Below are 27,447 nucleotides of genomic sequence, written 5' to 3'. Positions count from 1 at the left end.
AAGAAAAATTGTTGCTTCTTTTACCTTAAATTAAATGCTTTGGACTCAATAAAAATGAGTCACTAAAACATCGCTGTTGAATTAGATCTTGGAAAATCCACTTTGGAAGAGATTGAGGAAAAAAATCATAAACATCTAGAAAGTTTTTGCACTTTGATTGCTTCATAAGTGACTTAAAGTTCTTGCTGTACTTTATAGAGACAAAGTAGAAATTGAGGGTGATGCATTTCTACAGGTGTAGTTTGTACAAGACAGGGAAGGCAGAACTCCATTTGTGCATGTACATAAAACGAGAGGACTTTGGCCCTACCTTCAAAATACTGGTGAATAAATGTACATTTGTGTGTTGTAGCTAAAACTGAACATGCAAAGTATGTTTATGTAGCCTTTTCTTTTAATGTTTCACAGCTTTATTGGACTTTTTCAGTAACCACTATCTCCCATCTGGAGAGTGTTAGAAAAGAAGACATCTCCTTTTGAATTCATGGGTGAACAAATGTATAAAATCAGAGGGTGTTTGCAGGAAATGCAGTTGGTTCGGCTCGTTTTCCCTTGGTCCTCGCCTCTACATGTCAAGCCTGCCCTCAATGAATACCTAGCACTTTCCATCTGAGAGCTTTTATTTTTGGCTGCAGGAAAGTCAGGAGTATGTATGGGAGACTCAATGCCCCAGAAGTTAGCCACCCCAAGAACAGATGGGGCCTTGGTAAACATGATTCGGCTTCCTCACCCCACCATTGAGACATCTCTGAGCTCCCCCGTGCCCACGGTGGTAACTTACTGGGGGTAATGCAGCCTCTGCTGGCAGCCTCCCCTTCTCGCCTCACTTCCCTACTCCCGTAATGATGTTTTCTAAAATCATCTTCCAGAAAAACCACTTGTTCTTAAATTTTTTTTTATCCTCACTTGAGGACATTATTTTGCATTTCTCTTCAGATGAGTGACGTGGACAAACTGCAACTGAGGTACGTGCCTTTAGTGGGAACCGAACCCGGGACTCTCTGGTCTGCAGGCCGACACTCTAACCGCTGAACCAAATCAGCCAGGGATGTTCTTGAATTCTTGTCTCAGAGTCTGCTTCAAGGGGCACCCAAACTAAGGCTTTGGCCCAGCCTCAGGGCCAGGACAGCATCTTTCACAGAGAAGATGTATAACAGAAGATATGCAGACTTGATCAATCCAAAGAGCATAAATATATTCAGAACAAGTTTAAAAACAAAACAAAACAAAACAAAACAAAAAACACTTGATTTGCTCAAGGTTGAAACAAAATATTTAGATCTTTTAGGTCAACAAAATGTTACCATTTTAGTTGTTACCAGACCATTCACAGAATACTTAAAAAAAAAAAAAAAAAGCCAGTTTTTCTCCTGTTTACATGCAGCCTTTGAGAAGTTCGAGTCATAAACTTCAGATGCAGACTTCAGTCAGTAAGCTCTGCTTTATTTCCTATTCTCCTGTATTCTGATCAAAAAGGAGGCTGTTCTCTAGGAGGTGTGTATGGACCTGCTCCAGCCTCAAGTTGGTTGAGAGGCATGGCAGTGGGGAGGTCCCTACAATGGGTCCCCAGGCTCCCAGTAACAAGCCATATGTCTGGGGTCTAAGAACCCTCTATGAGGCTCAGTAGACTCTCCTAATAAAAGAGCTCAAGCCCTGGGTGGTTCTCATGTTTATAACTACATCTGTAAACCTCTCACTAATTTCCCAGCTCACCCCCACCCTGTCCTGAGCCCATGGCGTATACTGCATATTCCAGGATGAGCGTAAGGCCCCAGGCACCATGCCAGGCCTGATGAGGTCTGTAGATTCATGCGAGCAACAGCAGCTGCCTGGGATGTTATCCAGCGTTCCATCAAACCTCAACAACTGTCCTGGGATGGCTGTGCTGGCTGAGACTGCCCGCTGTAGCCGGTGGAAGCCCACACACATGCCCACCTGTGGTTAATTCCCCAGAGCAGCAGTTCTGGCCCTTGAAGAACAGGCGACATCCTGGCTGGGCATGAAAAGGTGAACCAACATTGCCCAGTGCCCTGCCAGTCGCCAGTCTCCTCATTCCCGGTTTTTTTTTTCCTCTTGGGTAAATTTGGTTTCCCGAAATTAATTATTCAACAGGAGGTGACAGCCAGTGTATAGCGGCACTGTTGGAACAGAGAATAAAGAGGCACATTGGACACAGCAGCTGCACCTCCCAGACCCTGAAATTTAAGATCTTTATAAATGATCTGTTAAAACTATAGTGACGATAAGCTTATGAATCATGATCTATATTAATCAGGGCTGCTGATATGGAAAGATTAATTGAAACGTGCAGTTCTACACAAATGATAAAGTGGTAACAATTTAATATCAGACAAGAAGAGTGAAGAAATTACACTCCAAGCTTCATGCATCATTACTATGGATATTAATATTTTACCCAGCGCAACAGCATCAGGAATCATAATGAAAATCCATAAGTGGTGCACAGACATGATTAAATACAACAGTCTTTAGGAGCTGTTTGGTGGCAGCAGTTGGGCCATATTTCACTGGGAGGCTGGTGATTCCAGTGATAGAGTCTAGACGAGGGTGATTAAAAATCGTTCCTCCTAAAGGCTGTTAACCTTTTACTACTAAAATGAATTTCTTTGATTTTTAAATTATGTCATTCTCTTTGCTCTTTTCAAAACCAAACTTGATTCCAAAGCTTGACAGGATGCTAGGTCCTTAGCATAGGGACAGTCAAAGCAAAATTTCTAAGTTGTAGTTTCCTTAGAATGAGGTATTAGGTCATGGAGAATGGAGGGTCATTGTCTACCTTGACCTGGGCTGGCTAGAAAGAGTGAGTGATGAATCATCAGAGGCCCTTGGGGAGTTCCCAAAGACCAGAAGTTGATAAGGCTGACTTCCTCATTCAACCTTATCGGAGTGGAGATGGAAATGACTTCCGAAAACCTGTTCTCACTGGTATAATTAGTTCATTTTTTCAATCACTCATCCAACCAACAAAGACACAAACATGCACCCACACCTGGGAAGTGCAAAAATCTGCCCCATGAGTATGTGTTCTAGGCTTAGGAGACAAAAACCCAAATCAGTGTGAAGCCTTCAAGACTGGAACCAGAGAGAGTCCAGAAGTACTTCTTTGCCAGACTGTTTTATCTACCCTTTGAAATCCTCACTCTTTCGTATAAGTCAACAGGCTCTCTAAACCCCTTTTACCTTTAGCTAAAACGGAGAGGTCAGTGTATGTTTGCAGTAGTAAATGTATCACCACCTCATGTAGTAATAAGAAATGCAGCCTATTCTCTTAAGAACATTGCAGATATTTCTTCAATGTTCTGGTTTCTTAAATCGCTAGAGGAATGATTCTTAAATTTTAGTGAGTGCATAGCATCAACTGGGGAAGAGAAGGGATTATTAAAAATGTTGTTTTTAGCCATGGCCAGTGCGGCTCAGTTGGTTGAGCTTCATTCATTGCATCAAAAGTTTTCGGGTTCAATTCCGAGGCAGGGCATACGCCCAGATTTTGGGCTCAATCCACAGTAGGGGGTGTTCAGGAGGCAGCCTATAGATGATGTTTTTCTTTTCTCTCTCTCCCTAAAATCAATAAACACACACACACACACGCGCGCGTGTGTACATATATACTTATATATATAATTTTAAAATGTACTTTTCATGAGAAGTCCCCTATGAAGACTATGGAGATTTCTGGAATTATTTTGCTAAATAGCTCTCTCCTTTCTGAAGTTCTGCCCTATAACTTCAGCTACCTCAAACTCCCTGAGCTCCTATTTATTTCCTCCACCCAGCAAGACCATGTGCTTGGCTTGGGATGTCATCGGCTGCTTTTATGGTGTAGAATGCATTTTCAGACAAAGAACTAGGGTGATCATAGTCATATTATTTGTTTTCTTTCTTTGTTACATGGATCACAGTTCTGTGCTGCTTATTCCCTAATGTCTAAAAACAGCAGTTTCACAAATTTTGTTTAGTTTTATAGGAGTTTAGGGCATAAGGGTAAATCTGGTCACAGTTACTTCATTATAGCTCGAAGTGAAATTTGCTACCATCACTTTTTTATCTCATATATGGCAATGGTGTCCAGATTTCCATCCCTGCCAACTTTCCTACCTCATGTTCTCTTACTATCCTCTTCACTAATGAGGCTCCAGCCAAAACCCACATATGTTCTGTCCCTTAAATACACCAAACAGCTTTCAAATGTGGGCCTTTGCACTTATTCTTCTTTCTGCCTAAAATACTATTCTCATTCAGGTTGCAGCTCAGATGTCGCCTCCTCTGAAGTTCACCCTGACCTCTTAGCTAAAGTGAACCTCCAATATTCCAATCTACTATATCAACTATTTTATTCACATTGACTTCATTACTACTTTACATTATCTCATGTATGTGCTTACATGTTTACTTTTTGTTGTCTTTCCCTAGAATGAAAATTTTATGAGAGAGCAACCATGTCTGCCTTATTTATTATGTATATTTAGGGTCTAATACAGTGTGATAGATGCTCAAAAATGCTCATTGATAGATTAATGATTGAATGAAAAAATATGGGAAGGTATATGAAAAAGAAAACAAATTTAGGTTGAACTTTGTGATGGGGTTTGATGGAAAACTAATCACAAGAACAGATAATTCTTGCTCTTGTTGAGAAAAAAATTAACCTTACAATTTTTGGATTCTGGTTTAGTCAGATATTTGGTTCTTCCCTAGCTGTGTAGTGAGATGGTTAACACTATAAATTTTGAAGCTTGGGAGACTTGAGTTTGGTTCTTGGCTTTTTTATTATTTAGAAACTACATGTATGAGCCTCAGTGTCTTCTTCTGTAAAAAAATTCATTAGGGTTGTTGTGAGATAATGTTGTAGGCATGTGGTACAGTGCCTGGCTAATACTTGAAATTACCAAAAACAGACCTTGAAGTAAATGTTTAGTAGGCTCAAGGAGATAAAAAGCAAGATTGAGATTTGTTTTTCACCAAGAACCAAAAACCATACAATATGAAGTTTTTATAGCACTGTAACATTTAATAATCAAATTGAAGAACTCATTGGACAGGTTACTATTAGACTACACACATCAAAGAATCAGTGGGCTAGAGATAAGTAAAAAGCAAGTAGCACTAATGAAACATTGAAACCACAAGAAATATAGATTATAAGAGAGATAATATAGGGAAGCATTCTAACATATGTATAATTGGAGTCAGAGAAGGATAGAACAGATCAGAAACAGGTAATAAAGGAGAGCTTGCCAAAATCCATGAATGACATTGAACCATAGATTTAAGATGCTCTGCAAACAACCAGAAAAGAGATATCCAAACTTAGGCATGTAGTAAAACTGCTTAAATCCAAACACAAATACAAATACACAAGCTGTCAGAGGGGGAAAAGGAAGATGGATTACTTTCAAAGGAAAAAAATTAGACTGACAGCTAACCACTTAATAGAAATTGAAACAAGAAGACAGTGAAATGATACAAAAGTGTGAAATAACATAAATGCCAGCCTATAATTCTACATCTAACAAAAGTATATTTCCAGAATGAAAGTGAAATGAAAACATTAAACCAAAATTGAGAATTTGTCACCAGGTCTCTAGGTAAAGATGTTCCTCAGGCAGAAAGAAAATGATCCTAGTTGGAAGCATGGAGATAAAGAAAGAATGAAGGGTAGTGGAAATGATGTAGATGAATAAAAATGAACACTCACTATATAAAACAATTATAATGTGTTATTAGGTTTAAAATATATAGAACATCAAAATGCATGAAAAAAATGATACAAAAGTCAGAAAGGGTATGTAATTGTAGCTAAAGGGTCTTACTGACCTTGCATTGCCTGAGTAAGCAGGATGACACCAATTAATACAACTAAAGGATGCATGTGGTAATTTATAGTGTTATCGTGATAATAGTATAGCAACACATAATTTCCAAGATAATGGGAAAATAAAATCATTAAAAAAAAAAAAACATACTCTAAGTTATTTTTAAAGGCAGAAAAAGGAAAAGAAAACAGAACAGATATGATAAATTTAACCTGAGCATATCAATAATGACATTAAAATGAAATAGACTAAGTATTTTAATGGAGAGATTTTCAGACTGAATAAAAATAAAACTCATGTGTTTTCCATTTATAAAAAACATTAAAATTTTTTTTCTTTTTTTTTTTAAACTCATCTTTATTGTTGAATGTATTACAGATGTTTCTCCCTTTTTTCCCCATTTACCCCTTCCTTCTCATTCCCACCCCTTCCTGCCTTCCCTACACTATTGTCGATGCCCATTGGTTATGCATATATGCATAAAAGTTCTTTGGTTTATCTCATTCCACCCTCCCTCCCCCTTTCCCTTTGAGGTTCATCATAAAACACATGAATTTTATTTTTATTCAGTCTGAAAATCTATCCATTAAAACACTTAGTCTTTTTCATTTTAATGTCATTAGTGATATACTCAGGTTAAATTTATCATATCTGTTCTATTTTTCTTTTCCTTTTTCTGCCTTTAAAAATAACTTAGAGTGTGTTTTGCACTTCTTAATTCCTTCATCTTTTTCACCCATCCTCCCAGTCCCCACCCATCTGGCAAGCAACAAAAATTCTCTATGAGTCTGTTTCTGTTCTGCTTGCTCATTTTGTTTGTGGATTCAATTGTTGATAGATAGGTATTAATTGCCATTTTATTGTTCATATTTTTGTTCTTTTTTTTCTTTATTGATTTTTAGAGAGAGGAACAGAGATGGAGAGATAAAAACATCGATGAGAGAAAACCTCAAATGGTCGCCTCCAGCATGCCCCTGGACTGGGGATTTGGCCCACAACCTGGGCATAAGTCCTGACCAGGAATCAAACTGGCAACTTCTTGGTGCATGGGTTGATGCTCAACCACAGAACCACACCACCCAGGCTAAAACATAAAGATAAAAAATGTTGAAGATAAAAGAAAACATTAATGAAAAGACAGCTGATATAGTTATATTAATATTAGACAAAGTAGATTTTAAGAAAAAAATATTACCAAAGAAAAAAGTCATTTTATAATAATAAAAATTTAAATCATAATAAATATGTAATAACTATAAATCTGTATACACTTAATAAGACATATAAAATTACATAGACCTATAAGGAGAATTGGGTAAGTCCATGATCACAATGGATGATTATTTTGTATCTCTAAATGTCTGATTTTAAAAAACAGACCAAAAGTTCAGTAAAGTTATAGGAACATGTATGGACATTTTACTCACTGTCTGCAAATAGATATATTTTTCAGTCACCCAATGAACACTTATAAAAATTGACTATATATTGGGCCATAAAACTAGCCTCAACAAATTTCAAAGGATTGAAATAATACAGAATCTCTTTTCTGAAGACAGTTAAATTAGCTTTAAAATTAATAAGACAATGTGACTAGAAAATCCACAGTTGTCCCAAGGATGTCTACTTTCACTACTCGAGAATTAAGAAATATATTTCTAAATAATGCATGGATAAAAATGACATCACAATTAAAAGTATATGCATACTTTAAAAAAGAAGAAAGCTCTTAAGTCAACAATTTAAACTTCTATCTTAAGATACTGAAAAAAAGAAGAGCAAAGTGATCAAGAAAAAAGAGGTAAGTCTCAAATCACTAAAATGAAGAATGAAAGAGGGGATATTACTACTGACCTTACAGAAATAAAAAGAATTATGAGATTACTATAAATAACTATATAATACAAATTAGATAACTTAGATGGAATGGACAATTTCTAGAAAGGCACAGACTACTGAAACTGACTAGAGAAGAAATAGAAAATATCAATAGACCTATGAAAAGTAAAGAGATTGAATTCAGAATTAAAAAAAAAAAAACTTCTCACAAAGAAAAATCCAGGACCAGATGGCACCACAGGGCAATTATACCAAAATTTAAAAAAGAATTAATATAGAATATAAAATTTTCTCTAAATTTTCCAAATAATAGAAAAGGTGGGGATACATTCCAACTTATTCTATGAGGCCAGTGTAACTCTGATAACAAAAACCAGACAAATATATCACAATAAAAGAAAATTACATATCAATACTTTTAACATAAATGCAAATGCCCTCAACAAAATGCTATCAAATTTAATCCAGAAAATATAAAAAAAATTGTACACCATAACCAAGTAGAATTTATCTCAGGAATGCATGGTTGATTTAACATCTGAAAATCAACTGATACAATATACTATATAAATAGAATCTTTAGCAGTATCACACTTAATGGTGAAAGGTTAACTGTTTTCCTTCTAAGATCAAAAACAAGGTAGGGCCCTGGCCGGTTTGGCTCAGTGGTTAGAGTGTCGGCCTGTGGTCCAGAGAGACTCGGGTTCGGTTCCGGCAAAGGACACGTACCTCGGTTGCAGTTTGTCCTGGCCCTGGTTGGATCTTGCGGGTAGCAACTACTCGATGTGTCCTTTTCACGTCGATGTTTCTCTCTCTCTCTCTCTCTCTCTCTCCCTCCCACTCTATCTGTACAAAATATGAAAAAATGTCCTCGGGTGAGGATAAAAAAACAAGGTAGGGATGTCTACTGTTATTACTTCTATTCAGTATGGTACTGGAGGTTTTAGTAAGTTCAAGAGAAAGAAGAAAAGTTATCCAGATTGGAAAGGAAGAAGTAAAACTATCTCTATTTGCAGATGACAAGATCTTATATATAGAAAGCCCTAAAGTGTCCTTAAAAACAAAACAAAACAAAAATACAACCTACTGCTAGAACTAAGAAATGAGTTTAGTAAGGTTATGGAATACATTAATATACATAGGACAACTATATTTCTGTACAGTTAATGAGCAAATCAAAAATAAAATTAAGCCCTGGCTGGTTTGGCTCAGCAGTTAGAGCGTTGGCCTGCGGTCCAGAGAGACCTGGGTTTGGTTCCTGCTAAGGGCACGTACCTTGGTTGCTATTTGTTCCTGGCCCTGGTTGGGTTGTGTGGGTGGCAACCACTCAATGAGTCCCTTCACATCAATGTTTCTCTCTCTCTCCCTCCCACTCTATCTAAACAAAAAATGGAAAAAATGTCCTTGGGTGAGGATAAAATATATATATATATATATATATATATATATATATATATATATATATATAATTAAATTAAGAAAATAATTTCATTTATAATAACATGAAAAAGAAAAATAATAAAATACTTAGAATAATTTAACAAAAGAAGTGTAAAACTTATACTTTGAAAATCAGACAAGTAAATTGAAAGATGTCCTATATTTATAGATTGGAAGACTCAATATTGTTAAGATGCTAATAGTCTCCAAAATTGATATAAAGATTCAATACAATGTCTATAAAAATTCCAACTAACTACTTTGAAGAAGTACACAAGCTAAGCCTGAGATTCCCATGGAAATTAAATAAATCCAGACTAGCCAAAAAGTATTGAGAGAGAACAAAGTTGTAGGACTCATACTTACTGGTTTCAAAATTTACTACAAAGCTACAGTAATCAAGATGAGGTAGTACTGCATAAGACTAGACATATAGCTAAATGGAACAGAAGTGAAAGTCCAGGGAAAAATTTCATGAATCTGTGGTCAGTTGATTTTCAGCAAGAGTGCTGAGACAGCTCAATAGGGGAAAAATCATCTTTCAATATTTATTGCTGGGATAACTGGATATTCACATGCAAAAGAGTGAATTTGGACCACTATCTCACACCACATATAAAAATCAACTAATAGTGGATCAAAGACCTAAATGTAAGAGCTAAAACTCTAAGACTATTCAAAGAAATCATAGGTGTAAATCTTTGTGACTGAATTAGGCAACACTTTCTTAGACATGACAACAAAAGCACAAACAACTGAAGAAAAAGAAATTGAATTTCATCAAAATTAAAAACTTGTGCTTCAAAGGACACTGTCAAGTAACTTAAAAAATAACCCACAAAATGAAAGAAAATATTTGCAAATCATGTATCTGATGAGTATAATATCCAGAATATGTACATATCAATAACAAAACTCAATAATGAAAAGGTGAATAACCCAATTAACAATAGGCAAAAGGAAATGCTAAATAGAGACATACCATGATTTGAAAGGAAAGACTTGAAATTGTAAGGATGACAATTCTCCAGAAATTTAATTTGTAAATGCAAATAAATGTCAATCAAAAGCCCAAAATGATACTTTGTGAAACTGGAAAGGGTGATTCTAAAGTTTACCTAGCAGAGAAAATGCACATGAAAGAACCAAGGAATGAATTAAGGAGAACAATGAAGGAGTTTTTGCCTACCTGATACTAACACATTTTATAATGTCACAGCAACGTAAACATTTTGATGTCGGTAGTCAAATAGACAACTTAATAAAAGAACACAGCAACAAAATAAGAGACACTGTAATTAATAGCCTTTTGTAGCCGTCTCCAGAGCCTTGGATTGAACTTGACACCCCTTGTCAGCAGCAAGAAAAATGGAGTAATTCAAGCAGGATGCCATCACTAAAATCTGTCCAGTGCACACAGCTAGAGGACAAGTTCTGTTGTGTTCCTTGAACAAATGCTGGTGGAGAGTGCAAATGAGGCAACATGTGAATTTGGAAATACTGACAAAATTAGAGGGAAAATAGTAGGTGTGTGCCGTATCCCAGAGGTTTAAATACCACCAAAGCCCATCCACTTATAAATTCTTTTTTTGTTTACGCCCAACCCAAGTGTGTCTAGTGCTTTCCCCAAGGTGAAAGTGACTAAACTATATGGAAATTTGTCCTTCTTTAGTGTTCACTTAATTTTTTAGTGGCCTTATTATAATTAACATGAAGAAGAGTGTCTCTAATTAGGGAACCTGAGAGTGGACATTTTCCCTAGACATTCTTTGCTTTCAGCTCAGTCTTCTGTGTTTGAAAGACTATGACAACATGTGTGCTTCTCTCTTTTTATCTTATTTCTGTCCATCAACTATATTAGGACAACCACACAGAGTTATTGAAAGCAACTCTGTCCAAAAAAGTGAGTTTTCTCTTTCTGAAAGACTTTTTTTATCCTCACCCGAGGACATTTTTCCATTTTTTGTTCAGATAGAGTGGGAGAGAGGGAGAGAGAGAGAGAGAAACATCGACATGAAAGGGACACATTGAGTGGCTGCCACCTGCACGACCAACCAGGGGACAAACTGTAATGGAGGTTCGCGCCCTTAGTGGGAACTGAACCCAGGTCTCTCTGGACCGCAGGCTGACGCTCTAACCACTGAGCCAAAGCGGTCAGGGCTGAAAGACTTTTCATGCAAATACAATCATACACATTTCACTACATATTACTATAATTTTTATTCCAATACAGTAATAATCCTTTAGTTTATCAGGTCCCTTTCATAAGAGAAGTAAGTGTATGATTAATATTGTCAATCAAAGAGTGAAGAAAGAACAGACTGTTTATTCCATGGTGTTGGGACAATTGATTATTAACTTTTAGGTTAGATTACTCCCTCACACAATAATCAAAGTTAATTCTAGATGAACTAAAGAAATACATATCAAAAACAAAAATGTAAGGTTTCAAAAATATGTAAAAATATTTTTATAATCTTTAAATGGTATAGCACACAGTTCCTTTGTAAAATATGGAGATGACACCAGTTATTTTAAGCAGGAAAATATTTAATGCAGAGAATTAGTTGCTTAAAAAATATATAAAAGGGTTGGATAGGTGTGATCTAAGTTGGTTCTTCTGGAAAGACACTCAGAACTGGTCCTTCAGGGAAACTTCGACCTCTGGTGCACTCAGGATAATGGGGACTCAGCTCCAGGAATTCACCATCTAAGCAGTGACCTACAGTGAAGGAAACTGCCTTTGGCCCTGGCCGGTTTGGCTCAGCAGTTGGAGCACCGGCATGCAGACCAGAGAGTCCCAGGTTTGGTTCCCAGTAGGGGCAAGTACCAAACAAACAAAAACAAAACAAAACTGCCTTTAATGCAATACTTCTGTGGACAGATGGATGCCTATGCCTATCTACTGATACTCATAAATGTGGTGACCAGACAGCCCAGATTCCAAATCTTCTACGAGGACATCTAATTGGCAGAACCTAAATCACTCCCGGAATTCAGGTTGCAGAGGAGTTTAACAAATGTAGTTTTTGGCTTCTCAGCCTCTAGAAGGCACACTAGGAAGAGGATGAAATGGTTAATCCATAGATGTGGAAATATTTTCTTAACAAATAACAATGGAAAAGTAAAGATGAAAGTTTTCATTGCCCACCCAAAAGTCATTGTGCCCTTCTTTGCTGGCTATGACAGATACTGATCATTGTTTATCCTATATCCATTCTTCCCATTTCACTTTTCTGTACAATCCAACTTTTAGTCCCAGCAGCCATGTGCCCGGTTAAAAGACTAATTCTCAGCCTCCTTTGAAGATAGAAGTAGACAGTTCAATGTTGATATTGTTAGATGGAGCTTTTGGAAAAATCTCTTAAAAGGGACTGACTCAGTTAGAAGTGGCACCATTTTTCCTTCTCCTCTTTCTTCCTGAGTAGAACATGGACATGAAGACCAGAACTCCAGCAGCCATTCTGGACCATGGGGTGACCTTGGAGACTGAAGTCAGAACTAAGGATGGTGGAGTAGGAGCTTGGAAGGAGCCACTGTACCAGTGCTGAATGCCTGACTCTGTCTATGTACTACATGAGAGAGAACTAAACTATCTTTTTAAAAATGCTCTTTATTTAAGTGTTTTATTTTATGCACTTAATACTAATAGTGACATAGTTGCTAATGTTTTGTTTTTTTAATATCCATTCTTCCTCTACATATTTCAGAGATAAGTCCTAATTTATCTATGGCAGTAATTTAACCCCATTCTACTCATTAGTAATTGTTTTGGACATGGGCATGTGACCAAATTCTGGCCAATTAGACCTGAGGGGTGGTCTAATTTGAGAAAGGTTTTCTCCTCAATGAGGAAGAAACTGTTTCTCTTCCTCAACTGGATGTTGTATCCAGATGTGATATGTCTAAAGTGATAGTTGACTTGTACCTGTGAGGGAAGCTTACTATGGGCCAATGCAACATGCTGAGGGTGGAGAGGAAAAAAAAGAAAACCCAAGCTTTTGCTGATATTGTTGAACCACTTTCATTAGCCAACCCTACCTATGGACATCTTGTTATTTGAAATAATATATCTTGGTTATTTTGAGGCCATTTTTTAGTTTGGTTTTCTGTTTCTTTCAACCAAAGTGATCTCTAACTCACATTTAACAGATGTAACTACATTGAAATGTACTCTTTAATATGACATAGTAACCATAAATCCCACAATAGTTGCTTTAATTAGCACTTCCAAGGTGCTAGATAATATGCTCATTTAATTCTCACAATAATTCAGTGATTTGGGTATATCTTTAATCCCTACTTTAAGAAGGCAAACTAAATCTTAGAAAGCTTAAGTAATTTTCCCAGGGTTATATAGTGAGTAAACTGTAGAAGTAAAGTTTGAACTTAGGCTGTCTGACTCCAGAGCAAACAACCCTCTTCTGTGACCTTCCCACTGTGAAGATGTTATAAACAATAATTAAACAAGTGAAAGACTGGGAGTAAATATTTGCAACTTATATAACAAATACAAGATTAATGTCAATCACATATAAAGAACAACTACTAATCAGCAGGGAAAATGCAAATTACCTGATTAAAAAAAATGGGTGAAATATTTCATAGAATAATAAATACACATGCCTATTGAAGACATTAAAAAAACTCATATCATTGGTAATTCAGTATATGCAAATCAAGCAAGTAACTGCAATTTAAAGTAATAATGACATGGTGTTTCCTACTCTTCTGATTATCAAATTAAAAATATTTTTAATATCCAGTGTACATGTGGGTATAGACAAGTAGCCTCTGTATATATTGTTGGTGAGAAAAGCTAGAAAAGCCTTCTTTAGAAGGTAAATTTGCAATATAGAGATTAAAAGGTAAAATTTTAAATCTTTATATTTTGTCCCAGCTATTCCATTTCTGGGACTCACTCCTGTAGAGATAAACCCATTGCAGCAACATGGGCTTAGCATTATTTAAAATAGGCAAATTGAAAACAAGATAAATGACCTATAATTGGGGAGTGGTCAAAGAACTGATGGCCTACCCATACTGTACTCATCAGAGTTCTTCAGAGAAACAGAACCAATGTAAATCTCTGCTTCTAGAGGTATTATAAGGAACTGGCTCATGTGATTATGAGGCTGACAAGTCCCAAGATCTGCAGTCAGCAAACCGGAGATCCAGGAGACCTGATGGTGTAGTTCCAGGCTGGAAGCCAGCAGGCTTGAGACTCAAAAAAGGTAGGGAAAAAAATCAATGCCCCAGCTCAAAGGGAGTCAGACAGGCAGAGTTACTGTTACTGTTTTGTTCTATGCAGGCCTCCAACTGACTGGATAGGGCCCACCCGTGTTGGCGAAGGCAGTCTTCTTCACTCAGTCTACTGATTCAAATGTTAATCTTATCCTAAAACATCCCCAAAGACACACTCATAATAATGTTTGATCAGTTATCTGAGCATCCCATGGCCCAGGCATGTTAACACATAAAATTAACCCTCACACATAGTATGAAATACTACATGGACTTTAAAAAAAAAAAGAAGAGATAGATAGATGTGTGTAATTTGACTTGTAAAGATCTCTAAACTATATTGTTTTGTTTTTTTTTAATTTTTTTTTTTTATCCTCACCCGAGGACATTTTTCCATTTTTTGTTCAGATAGAGTGGGAGGGAGAGAGAGGAACAGAGAGAGAGAGAGAGAGAAACATCGACGTGAAAGGAACACATCGAGTGGCTGCCACCCGCACAACCGACCAGGGCCGGGGACAAACTGCAACCGAAGTACGTGCCCTTAGCGGGAACCGAACCTGGGTCTCTCAGGACGGCAGGCCGACGCTCTAACCGCTGAGCCAAACCGACCAGGGCTCTAAGATATATTGTTAAATGAAAAAAATCACTGAATGATATTAGAGTATTATTCTTGTGTATATTTGCATATGTTAATTTTATATATTTATATATGGACATATTTACAAATAAGAAAATGGTCTAGAATCTTATTACTTTGGACTCTAAGTTTCAAGCAACTGATATTTCTTTCTAACCCAGTGAATCTGGATTCTGGTAAGTGAGGTCCAGTCTCAAACAGTTTCAATGGGGCTTTCCCCTCCTCACCCCTCAGATCTCCCTTCTGTGTGTATGGTTCCTGGGGGGCTGGGAAGTTGGCCACCGACTGCTCCAGGGCAGTACATGAGAAGATCCTTCTTGGTATTCTAAAGTTACACCCCATACAGCCCTACATGCGTTCTGCAATCTTATCCACTCACACTAATTTATTTCCAATTAAGGATGAAGGAAAGCTCCCTAAGCAGCTCTCTGATAAGTAACTTACAAGGCAAATGAACATGATGATAATCAGAGCATCACTGATAGGGCAACACTACAGCGTGAAAGACTCCAGGCAACAATTTTCAAAAAGCAGACCCGGGGACTGGTCACGACTTGCTCCCTCAGCAAACCAGCTGATGTGGAGGGAGGCGTTCTGCATAGCTTCCTACTCCAGGACATTTATAAACTGTGGGCATAGAGTGAGGGTGGGCTGAAGAGGCCATTACAAGCCCTTGACGATGCTAACTAAAAGTGGTAGAACAAGGCACATAATCTCATTTTGGCTTATTTCCATGACCTAGAGTTTTTCAACAACTGCATCTCCCGTACACTTTTTCTAAACACTCGTATTTACTCCCAATGCCACATAGGAGAGCTAAGAATATAGCAGGTCCTTGCTGACTGATTAGATTGTAAAGACTCACCTTTCTCTGACCTTAGACTTCACACATGTTGTGGGGGAGGCACTGGCAGGTTAGCAGGACAGTGAATGACAAAGATCCTGAAAGGTCTAGGTGAGGAAGAATTAAGGCCAGATCACTTGGTGAAGACTCTGAGAATTGCATTCCCAATTTTCCTCTCAAGTTTTATTCAACCAGGAAGGAGCTATTAAATTCTACATGGTTTACCTAATATTTCTGTAAATCAGCTCAGTGGAGGTAGTCTGGCCTAGTAAATCAGAAAAAGAACATTGAAGTCAGGCAGATAGGCATCCCAGCTTTGGCTCTGCAAAGTCCTAGTTTTATACTTTGAACAAGTGAACTTTAAGTCACAGTTTATTTGTGAACCGGCATAATAATAGTGCCCAGCTCAGAGCATTGTTGCAAAGACTAATGAGTACTTAGTAGAATTTTTAGATATAGTAATATTTAAATAAATCATATACGCATATACATACTCTAAACTACTAGGTATGCTTGATTAAATTCATACCACCATGAAATCCCCTAAGAAAAGAAATCACCAACCATCTCCCAGAAGAGTACAGGTAGACCTGAACAAATCTAGGTTTGATTTTAAAATAGAGTCTTACTCCAGTGACAAGTCACTGAAAGAATGCTGTTATCTGGCATTTGCACTCTCTAGGCAAGTGGCACTTGGTTCTTCACAGTGATCTGCCTCCTGAATCTTCAACTTAATCTTGTCCATTTAGTTTTAGTGTACAGTGATCTATTCTAAGATTTTTTTTTCAAATTGGTAACCCAAATAAAATATTTTGGATAATCTGTAAAACTGAATACCTTAAATAGAACAACCCATTCCGTGACCAAGTAAAGACTTATATAGACCAAATACCTAGAAATCTTGCTGTGACAACCATTGGGAAAAAAGTAACTCTTTGTTATTTAACAACTGAATTATTTTCATCTTTGATGACTTATATTTTCAATAACTAGAAAATATTTCCATTTGATTGAATTGGACAGACATTTATAGACCTCATACCACGAGCCATCCTGGTTCTCAAGGACCCCGCAATGCCATGAGGGAGACATATGGGTCATTTAGAATTTCCATAGTGTTATAAGTGCTATGATGGAGACAACATACTATTAGAAATGTCTTGACTTTTGAAATTTTTGTAATAAAGATAATCTGGCAAATTTTCAATTTTTAAAGTGCTTATGGAGAAAACATCCGTATCTACATTGAACCTGTCCAATTTTAAGTTTGTGATTATTTTAGGGCTACTAGATTAGATAAGTGATGGGCAGGTCCACATTGGAGGTACAGTGTGTGTTCACCACCAGGACTCGCTTAAACTCCCCTGCAGAAAAGTCCTGGAAGAGCTTTGGGCATGAGACACTGGCATCTGTCTCCCAAATTAGGATGCTGCTGGGCATCAGAGCCGGCCAGTGGTGTGTGAGGAAGGGATGTCCATGGCACCACCCCTAGCCTGGGCTGGAGCCCCTGCCTCTGTGGGATGAGCAGTGTGAGCACCCATCTGTTAGAGCACCCATCACAGTGAGGTGTCGCTGCCTGTCTCTGGTCTGCCTCTCCTGCCAGACAGGCATTCCAGAGGGCAGTGAGCTTGTCCTATTTATTTGCAAATCCCCAGTGCCTGGCATAACACCTGATTCAGTGAACACTCAATAAATGTTTGTTGAAAGAAGAATGAGCAAATATTATAGGCAAAGTGTATAATCCAGGGATTGTAATCAACTCCAAGCTAATTTCTAGTCAATTTCTAGCAGTGGCCATATTAAATCTTGCATAAGAATGATTTATGATGCCTGGCTTAACACAATGACAATAACATACTCAATGAAGTAATAAATGAATTGTATTTTAGGCATGGTCAATTGTCAAACTAGAAATTAATTTATTTCAGAGTTTTGGTTTTTATCAATAACACTATCACATAGAAATATTTTAGGCACTCAGCATCATGCTACAGCATTCAAACATTTAAAATTCAAACAGCTTTTATTCCCTAAAGAACTTTAATTGAGGAACAACCCTTTCTTCAATTAAACTTTTAGCTTTAGTAAATGTGGTTTATGGATTTATTCCATTTTAATAGCTGACATTTATTTAACATCTGGTTTTATAGCTATTTAAATAAATAGGTTTTGCTGTGATACAATGTATATATTTGTCTTGAGTGGGTACCGTAATGTTTTATGGGAGTATATCTTGTACAATGCAATTAAAGGTGTATATAGCAACTGGCTTTCAAAATGTATATAAAGTTACAATCCCAAAAGACATTTGCTGTAGAAAGATGTGAATAGATAGGAGTATATGAATTGAAAGATATTAAAATTATTTTCTCCTTGGAACCCTGATGGTATTTCTATATATCATTTGCAAACAGTCATATGCTTTGGGGGAAACAAGGTAATTTATGGAATGAAATCCCCAAACCACATGGTCCTCCCTCATCTCACCTCTTCTCTTCTCCTTAATCTGCCCATTCTCACTGCGGCACCCACATGAGGATAATGCAGTCACAGACACACTTGAGGATTAGCTACTAGAAAAACGGTAAATTTTATTATTTTTCGTATCTGATAACTAAGGTGAAGATGGAATGGTAAACTTAATAATTGAGTAGTATATTTTAGGTGATATTTACATATTGAAACATATGTGTATATGTACATATATGCATATGTGATAGTCCACTTTCAGGAACACGGTGAAAGCCATTTCCAGAAGTCTTCTATTTATTGGGTTCACTGTCAATCTCTGTTATTTATTCTTCTACAACTTACTGTCGTCTTGCCTAAGAGAGCACAGTTGTCAGCAGCAAACTCATTTGGTCAAATTCCCAAGAAAAACAACTAGGGACTTGAAACATTTAGCTGTTTGAAAAAAATTCATACAACTGACGAAGGTGCTAGTTATTTACCCGAGAGGAGTGGTGAGTTAGAAAGGAGAGGGATGAAATTCGGGTGGAAAAGAGGGTAACATCCCAATGGAAGAACGCATTTCAGAGACATTGCTTAGTTTCTATTTGCATGCCCCTTATCCCTCCTTCAAATCTCAGGAAGGGGTTCTAGGGATTATTTGAAAAGCAGTTGGAAAGCATCCTGAGAGTTCTCAGGGGTGAGCTCAAAAATCTTTTCCCCAAGATGGTGATTGGTACTATTAACTGAGACAAGAGGAAAACAAATTGGCAATAATCTGCTTTTTAGTTTAAATGGTTTTCTCAATCCCCTAAAACCCAAAGAGTGTTTCATTGTTGCCTCTCCAAAGCTCCTTTTGTATCCTTTCACTTGTGCTGCCTTCAGCCTTGTTTCTGAAATGTATACTATTGTCAGAAATCCTAGACTAAAACCTAGCAGTGTGGCTTGATACACTTAACTCTCTCTAGGTGTTCGACACCCTTATCAAGGGTCCATCTCTTCATCTGGCGATCTGTGTCTATGCAGATGTGTGCGAGGGACATGGACACACACACGTAGAGCAGGAATTCACTTTGGTGCCACTTTGCATCATCACCCCTATTAGGATTATCTGAGTATTGGAATTGTGGGTAAAAGAAGATCTATTTCTTTTCCAAAGGGTGAGAAAAATGGGAGGGTGTCAGGGAGAAGGAAAAGAGAGAAAATAAAGTGTGTGTGTGTTTTGGGTAGGGAGAGGGAGGAAGAGAGGGGGGAATATGAGTGAGTGTGGAGGGAGGAGGGGAAATGAAAGGATATTATATATTTTTTTGTATCTGTCATTTCCCTGCTATCTCCCATATGACTTCTTAATCCATCAGAATGCTGGGAAGATAATGTTTTGGGCGAAATAACATGAGAGAGAGGATAGACTCCCAAGGACCAATATCTTTATTGCTCGGAGGATAAACGGATTATGTCAGCCATTTTCTGTTGCTGACAGCTTTTCTTATTAACCGATTTTATTTTTTAATCTTCCAGGGAAGAAATATGGTTTTATGTCACAATAAAACGCCGGTCACATCTAATTCTGCCCTCAAACAAACAGATTTCTGAAAGCCTTGCAGAGAAATTTGAAATAACTTTAAAGAGGGGGTTTTTGGATAAAGTCTTTATCCAGGGGCTTGTTCAACTGCAGTGTAAAAGGTTTAGAGAGAGAGGAGAGGAGAGGGGAGAGAGAGAGGAATAGAGGGAGGGAGGGAGAAGGGAAGAGGGAGAGAAGAAAAGGAGAAAGGAAGACCCACACAGCTGCTTTGCTTGGTGATCTCTCTTCAAACCCGCACCAGCAGAGTCAGAAAACTGCAGTTTGGATGGAGGAGGCCTGGGCAGGTGAACAGAGGGACAGTGAGCCTCCTTGGGGCTTTGGCTTTGGGAGGCTGCTTACACGCACCCCTCTGAAACAGACACTCGTCCCGAGTTGTTCTGGAGCCATTAATAGTTGCTGACATCTTTTAAGAATCATAAACAAATCAATGTGCGGCACTTAAAGCCCAGAGGCAAATCTTGTCTTTTCTTCATGATTCCTTTGCCAGGAGATTTCAACCTGCTTGAGGATTTAGGTCCTGTGTTCCCCCAAGAAAATCTTCTGTCAAACACACAGTCAGCTCCTGCCTTTGCTCGCTTGGGTTGGCCCCCAGCAAGCACATAACCATCACTAATATTTTAAAAATACCTCTCGTTTCTTCTCTTCTGTGTGGCACAAAGCAATTTAGCCAGACAGGGCCCCTGCCCACCAGGGGCTTAGCCCAGAAAATGTCCTTAATTTGTGCCTCTCGCTTTGTCCAGCACTCTGCTCACTGCGACCCCGTTACCTTGATTGATAGTGATAGCCGAGTCTTACATCGTGCCCTGCCGGCAAGTATTGGTGATTTAGAGCACTTTAACCATCTGTTAAAAATGAATCGCTTGGATTTTCTAAGGTGTTGTTTTGTATAAGAGAAAGTGTCTTTTCAAAAAAAAAAAAAAGTATTCTGAAACCTGGGCAGTTTGGCAAATCAGCCAAGCTAAGCACCTCCGGCCACTGAGGGGAGAGAGGGGTTCTCAGGAATAGATTGAGCCAAACATCTCACCTGGGGGCAAAGTGCATTTTCCTGCCTCATTTCTTTACCTGGGGAGGCAGGGAACTGGTCGAATGGAGAGAGAAATGTCATTTGAGGTCTTTCCACCTGCAGTAAAATGACTCTATGCCAGGACTGGAGCAGAGATGCAAGAGCCATCTAGAGACCGCTTTGACCTGAAATCTAAGCTGTGATTTAAAATTTATTTTTAACCATGCATAGATCTTTTTACCCCAAATATAGAAGTAATTATATTTAAATAAAAATTAGCTAAATGCTTGTGTTAAAAGATAGACTAAATTTAAAAGCTCTCTACATACACCATTTATAACAGCCACATTTAAACCATAAAACACAGAAAGATTGACAGTAAGTGAACAGTTTCATTGGTCTGATGTATGTACATACCTGTGTGGGCAACACTCCAATCAACACTTAGAACATTTCTATCAACCCTGATCTAAATGGATGGTGTCCCTGTAGCTGCCACTGCACCATCTGTGCAGACATTTGTGGTGGCCCAGCCGGCAGCCCTGGTGAAGGGATGCTGGTGTACAGGTAATGAGCAGATTAGTTGGCATGGTAATAATAACTGTTATAGTCTGCTTTTCTGTTTGTCAAGCATTTTCACACACATTATCATAGCATATCCTTCCAGATGGCAAAGATAATGATAGCAATATGAATAACAACAGCATAATAAACACAAACACTGATTTATGTTTATTTTATGTCAAGCACATGTATCATTACATTTAACCCTTTCAACAACCCTTTCTAAGCCTGCCTCAACCTACCCCTTCAGCCTCATTCTCACTCTGCGCCCCCACCCTGTACACCTACTACCCCTTGCCTCAGCCCCAGAGCTAGATGGTCTCTGGGCTTGCCATCACTGTTTAGGCCTCTGTGCCCTTGTTTCTTGTTTTGTTTTGTTTGTTTTTGCTTTTCTATTTTATTAATTATAAAGGCAAGTTTCCCCACCAAAACCTAGCAATTAGTGGTGAAACAATAACAAAGTAAAAAAGCCCTAAGCTGTGCAATAAAAAAACAGGGAGTGCAGGCTAGGAGTGTTTTTGAGGGGGAGGGAAACAGACAGATGACCTGCCATTGTGGAGAAGGTGGAGGTATAGGAAGCACTGGAAGTTGTTCAGCACTCAAGGTCACCTTCTCAGCATGCTAGCTGTCCCTGAGTCTTCACCAGCAGGACCATAGCAAGCAACCTGCAGTGTAAGAGCTGGTAAACTTTAGCAGTTCTTGGAGCTTGTGACTAGATACTGGTTGTCAGAGGGCACATCACAACACAGGATTTCAATAGACTCCTCTTCCTGGAACAGCCTTTGTAGAGAAGGTGCAGTTAAGCAGTGGACTGATTCATCCAGTGTGGTAAACTGGAGATCGTGGTGGTGGTAGACGTATTCAGGTACGGCAGCCTTAAACTTCTTCTGGTGCGTGTACAGGATTATGATATCACTCGTTCTCAGGTCCACTAACATCCATTCCTCATTTGGGTTATGGGTAATGTTGAGGATCTCGTGGTGTGAACTCTGTTGCTGCAGCTTCTGGTAAGCTCCTCAGGTCCCAGAAGTACAGACTGGTGTCTTCACCTCCAGCTCAGAATGTATTGCCCATGACACACTGGAACCCATATTCAGAGACTTTGTGCATCCTGATCAAGATTTGGTTCTACAAATACCAAATTTCAGTGAATCATTTGAAACAAGACAAGCAGATCTGGGCATTGGAGAAGATGGCCAGAGAGAAGCATGTGGGGCCTGTGGAGGCCAGATGTGCCCTGACATTGGGTGTGGGTGTCAGATTCCCAAGAATCAGGGTCCGGGACAGACCCCCCAGTGATCAGGCTCTGCTTTCAGGTGAAGACACAGTTCTGATGGTCCTGAAAGTTCAGCTGAGCCTGAGGGGCCTTGTTCCAGGTGTACTGAGCACTCTCATCTCACACCCTGATGTAGCCGTGACCACACATATACACATGGTGAGTAGGGCTGCTGATGGCAATGGCACAGACTTTCTTGTTGTGGTGGGTATGCCAATCTTCCTGGATGCTGGTGGGGTCCTCTGCCTGACCACCACTTCATCTGCAATGGCAGGAATTACTCTGAGGAAGGACCAGACTTCTTCACTGGGAGGAGGTGGAGGACAAGGCTGACCAAACTCAGATCCTGGTAGGCTGGAGCTGAACTCTGCTTCTTCGCCTGGCTCCCCTTCAGAGAGCCAGCTGGCCTGGAGCTCAGACCTTTCTAGGGCCTGCAGAGCCCACTGCTGCAGGGCCAGGGAGCTCATCTCCTGATAAACTGGACCATGCTGTACTAGGGATCCTGGGGGTCACTGGGGAATACCATACACCCCATGCATTTGGGACTGTGCTTGATGCCCACGCTGGGAGGAGATGCTGGGCCTTTCTGGCTTATACTTCCTCTCCTCTGGTTCATCATAAATTCTGAGGATACTGAACGAGGTCTCTTCCTTGTCTTCACTCATGTTCTCAGATTGATGAAATGCCTGAGCCACCTGGTTCTAGGGCTTGAGAAATGAGCTCATCAAACAGATCCTGAATTCCCAATTTGTCCCGATTTGTCCTGAAAACAGAAGGTCAAACCCTAGAGATGGGAAGTCAGCAGAGCTGAGATCCAGCTAGTGCTGGAAACCCCCCTCCCCTAGCTCTGGACCCTCTCTTCCACACCCAGGTACTCACCTCAGTGCCTTTGAATGTGTTCTCTCCTTATCTCTTATTGGACAAATATCACTCATCTTTCTAGGTTTAGCTCTATTAGCACCTCCTTAGTGAGTTCCCTTGAAACTCCATGTGTGGCTTGTTCCATTCCTGGCTTCCCTTTACTACTCCACTCATCCCATGGGCCATCATGTCCTTGTCTTTCCCAGTACTTATGAGGCCCTCAAGGGCAGAGGCTGTGTTTTTGCCTTCCTCTGTTTCTCGTGCCTAGTACTGTGCTTCCCAAAGGGCCTAGTTAAGTGGTTTTCACTAAACTATATTAAGACTTATATCTTCACTTTTAAAGGGGAAGAAATGCTATGTCTATCTAAGGACTCTGGTTTATGCCTCATCACTTGAAGCCCATGGCTATGAGTCACCTGCACCAGGGGATAGTGATGTGCCTGGTTTTAGAAGTTTGTTTTCTGAGAGATAAATGCTATCCTTTTGAAAAGTCTTAGAGTTGCTAAAATTCCAAACCAGAAGATAAAAAAAAGTCTCAATACAAGATAATTTTTTTTTAAATTTACAATTCTGTAACAAAAAGAATATGGTCAGCCTGGCCAGTGTGGCTCAGTAGATTGAGTGTCACCCCATGGACTGAGAGGTCTTGGTTTAATTCCCCGTCAGGGTACATGCCTGGGTTGCGGGCTCAGTCCTCAGTAAGGAGAGTACAGGAGGCAGCCAATTGATGTTTCTCTCTCACATGGATGTTTCTATCTCTCTCTCCCTAAAAAAAAAAAAAAAAAAAATCAATAAAAACATATTTTTTAAATAAACAATATGGTCATACCTGTTTGGCATCATTGAGGACTCCACCTTCTACAAATGAGCCTTCACCTAAACTTTGCAAAATGTGGTTAGAACCTTCTTGAAATGCTGTACACCATTATCCCGCTCGTTACTTCCATGTGAGCACCTCCTGGGCAATTTTACAATGTGTTTTAATGCAGAATTTTGTAAGTGATGTCCTACATACACTGTTCTATAAGACATTAATAGGAGCAGTAAAGGGATAGATACAAGGTCAAACAAGCATGAAAAATGCTGTTTAAATTTGTTTCTTGAGAGCAGTACTTCAGAGAGTCTCTATTGTGTAGGGTTCCATTTATTCCTTTATTAAAACAGGGGCCTATTTTGGAGAGGCTCCAATCAACATCTCCTCTAACAGTGTGCTTGTCCATAGTTCAGTAAACATTCTTCAGCTCTTAAGCATAAACATCCTTGACTCATTTTCCACCTCAAAAAACACCTCTAATTGGTTCTTTCATATATAAAACAATGTTAACCAAAACCTGCATTGGGCTATATCAGTCTCTGAGGACTGGAAACTTTCAGGCTCCTATTTAAAATGTCAGTGTAAACTGTGAGACTCTCAGGTAATGAAGGGCGGTCTTTGTGCTGACCTACAAAAGGAAGCTACTATGAGAATGTCTGATTGTTGACACAGACTAAGATCCCATGGTGTGAAGTCATGCAGAAGCCAAAATCCTGAGCCATACCCACAGCTGCCAGATGAACCTGATGTGAGTCTTTCATGCATTTACAATAAAGAGAACTATTTGTGCTTTTTCCAGCGATTGAGGTGCAGATGGCTGTCGCTAGGTTCTCTTGCATCAGTCTTTTTAACTCAACGGTCCCTAAAATGTGTCATTGGTTGAGAGCTCAAGTTTTCTGTTAGAAATGGAGAAAATCAGGACAATATTTCACAAGATTGCTGAGATGACTGAATGCGATAATGTCTTGAAGGCATCAAGCACAGGGCTGGGGATATACTAGGTATTCAATAAATGGTCACACCTATTAAGAGCCATAATAATAATAATAGTGATCATAGCAAAGTTTGTGCATTGCATTATTTGGTCAATCCTTTTGCCACTTTGCAGTTCTTGGCACATAGTAAGCGTTTAGTAAAAAAAAAAAAAAATTTGAATGAATGAGTACTAGCTTACATGTCCTCTGACTTTATTGTCCAGCTCATCTCTGTGTACTTATGATGACAGATTTTCTTTTTGTTTCTTGTGTAGTTCCTGGGATCTTAATGAATTGCTGTGTTAATTTCCTGGGACTGCCATAATACATTACCATGAACTGGGTGGCTTAAAACAACAGAAATGTGTTCTCTTACAGTTTTGGAGGCCAGAAATCTAAAATCAAGGTTTTGGCAAGGCCAAGCTCCCTCTGAAACTCATAGGGAAGAATTCTTCCTCGCCTCTTCTAGCTTTTTGTGGTGGCCATAGATCCTAGTTGTTGTTGGCTTGCAGCTGCATCACGCCAGTCTCTGCCTCTGTTGTTACATGGCCCTCTCCCTGTGTGTCCCTGTCTTCACATGGGTTTTCCTCTTCTTATAAGGGAAGCAGTCACATTAATGACCTCATCATAGCTTGATGATGTCTGCAGAGACCCTATTTCCAAATAAGGGGACATTCACAGGTACTGGGGTTAGGACTTGAACATGCTTATGGGGACACCAATCAACCTGTAACAATTTCTACCTCTAGGCTTCTTAAGTAAGTGAAATAATAAGTGTCCTTGAGGTTTAAGCCATTGTTAGCTAGGCTTTTGTCACTAGCAGCAAATGCATTCCAAGTAATATAACCTGGGAAGGACTGGAGTCACAAGAGTGCCCTTAGGACTGGGTCCAAACTAGCACAGGAATTAAGATTAACCAGGACTGAGGCATGCACTCACCTGTCACTGGGACTGGAGGTTGGGGGACACTGGAGGCAAAGTACTGAGATTAACACCACCTGAGCCACGTGTGAGAGAAGGGAATTTTTTTCCAAAGGAAAGGTGTTTGAGGGGGTATAATTAGCAGAAGAGGAAGGAAAGGGTACTTAGCAGACCAAAACAATACACACTAACTCTATAAATAAAATGTCTAACTATGGGGGAAAGGTACTGCCTTTAAGACTATTATCCAGCCATTTAAAGTTTATGCACATACCTATAATAACATGTAGAAATGTTTATAGTAATTCTAGTAGAAAAGTGTATACAAGATTAATAGTTCTAATAGAAAAGTGTATATAAATTTTCTTTAATAAATGTAATACTTTAAGAAGAAAAGTTTTAAGACATTAGATAAAAGTAGACAAGATAGCCTGACCGGTATGGCTCGGTGGTTGAGCATCAACCCATGCACCAAGAGGTCGCCAGTTTGATTCCTGGTCACGGCATATGCCCAGGTTGTGGGCCAAATCCCCAGTGAGGGGCATGCAGGAGGAGGCCAATTGATGTTCTCTCTCATCAATGTTTCTCTCTCTCTCTTTCTCTCCTTTCCTTTCTAAAAATCAATAAAGAAAAAAAAATAGACAATATTGTGCTAGCTATTGTAAGAAGTAAATATACTATTTTTGTTGGTATAACACTGAATAATTTATTTAGAACAAAAAAATTGATCCAAGATTCATGCAAAATTAAACTTGCAAGTGAGACATTTGTTGTGTGAAAAGAATCTTAAGGAAATGAAGAGATGTCAAGAGCAAGAGTTCTGACTGGCACAAAAGGTATAAAGATAATAGGGAACTTCTTTGAAGAAGGTGAATTAAAAACAGGCCCACATTCCTCCTCCTGGTTACTATAACAGAAAAGCAATAGCAGCATCTGATAAAAAGAAGATCAATAATCCCCCAGTGTAAGTTTAGAAAACAATGAACAAATCTAAGTAAATGCAGTGACCCTGATACAATTAAGCAATTCTGTAACACCAGCTGAACAAGTTACCAGAGAGGCAACACAACTCCTGAAGGAGGCTTGAATGAGTTGATATGTTTAAAAGAACTAAACCATGATTGCTAAAAAATGAGACAAGTTGCAACACTGAAGCTCTGCAAAAA

General features: G+C 38.8%; 1 pseudogene; it reads right to left on the bottom strand.

Moving 5' to 3' along the window:
* Positions 1-22,048: 22,048 nt before the first annotated feature.
* Positions 22,049-23,376, bottom strand: LOC118633554 (annotated as a pseudogene).
* Between the last annotated feature and the right edge of the window lie 4,071 nt (positions 23,377-27,447).

This window comes from Molossus molossus, unplaced genomic scaffold (genome assembly GCF_014108415.1).
Source record: "Molossus molossus isolate mMolMol1 unplaced genomic scaffold, mMolMol1.p scaffold_m16_p_18, whole genome shotgun sequence".
NCBI lineage: Eukaryota > Metazoa > Chordata > Mammalia > Chiroptera > Molossidae > Molossus > Molossus molossus.
Note: the sequence above shows the minus strand (reverse complement) of the source record. Positions and strands in the feature narration are given on the sequence as shown.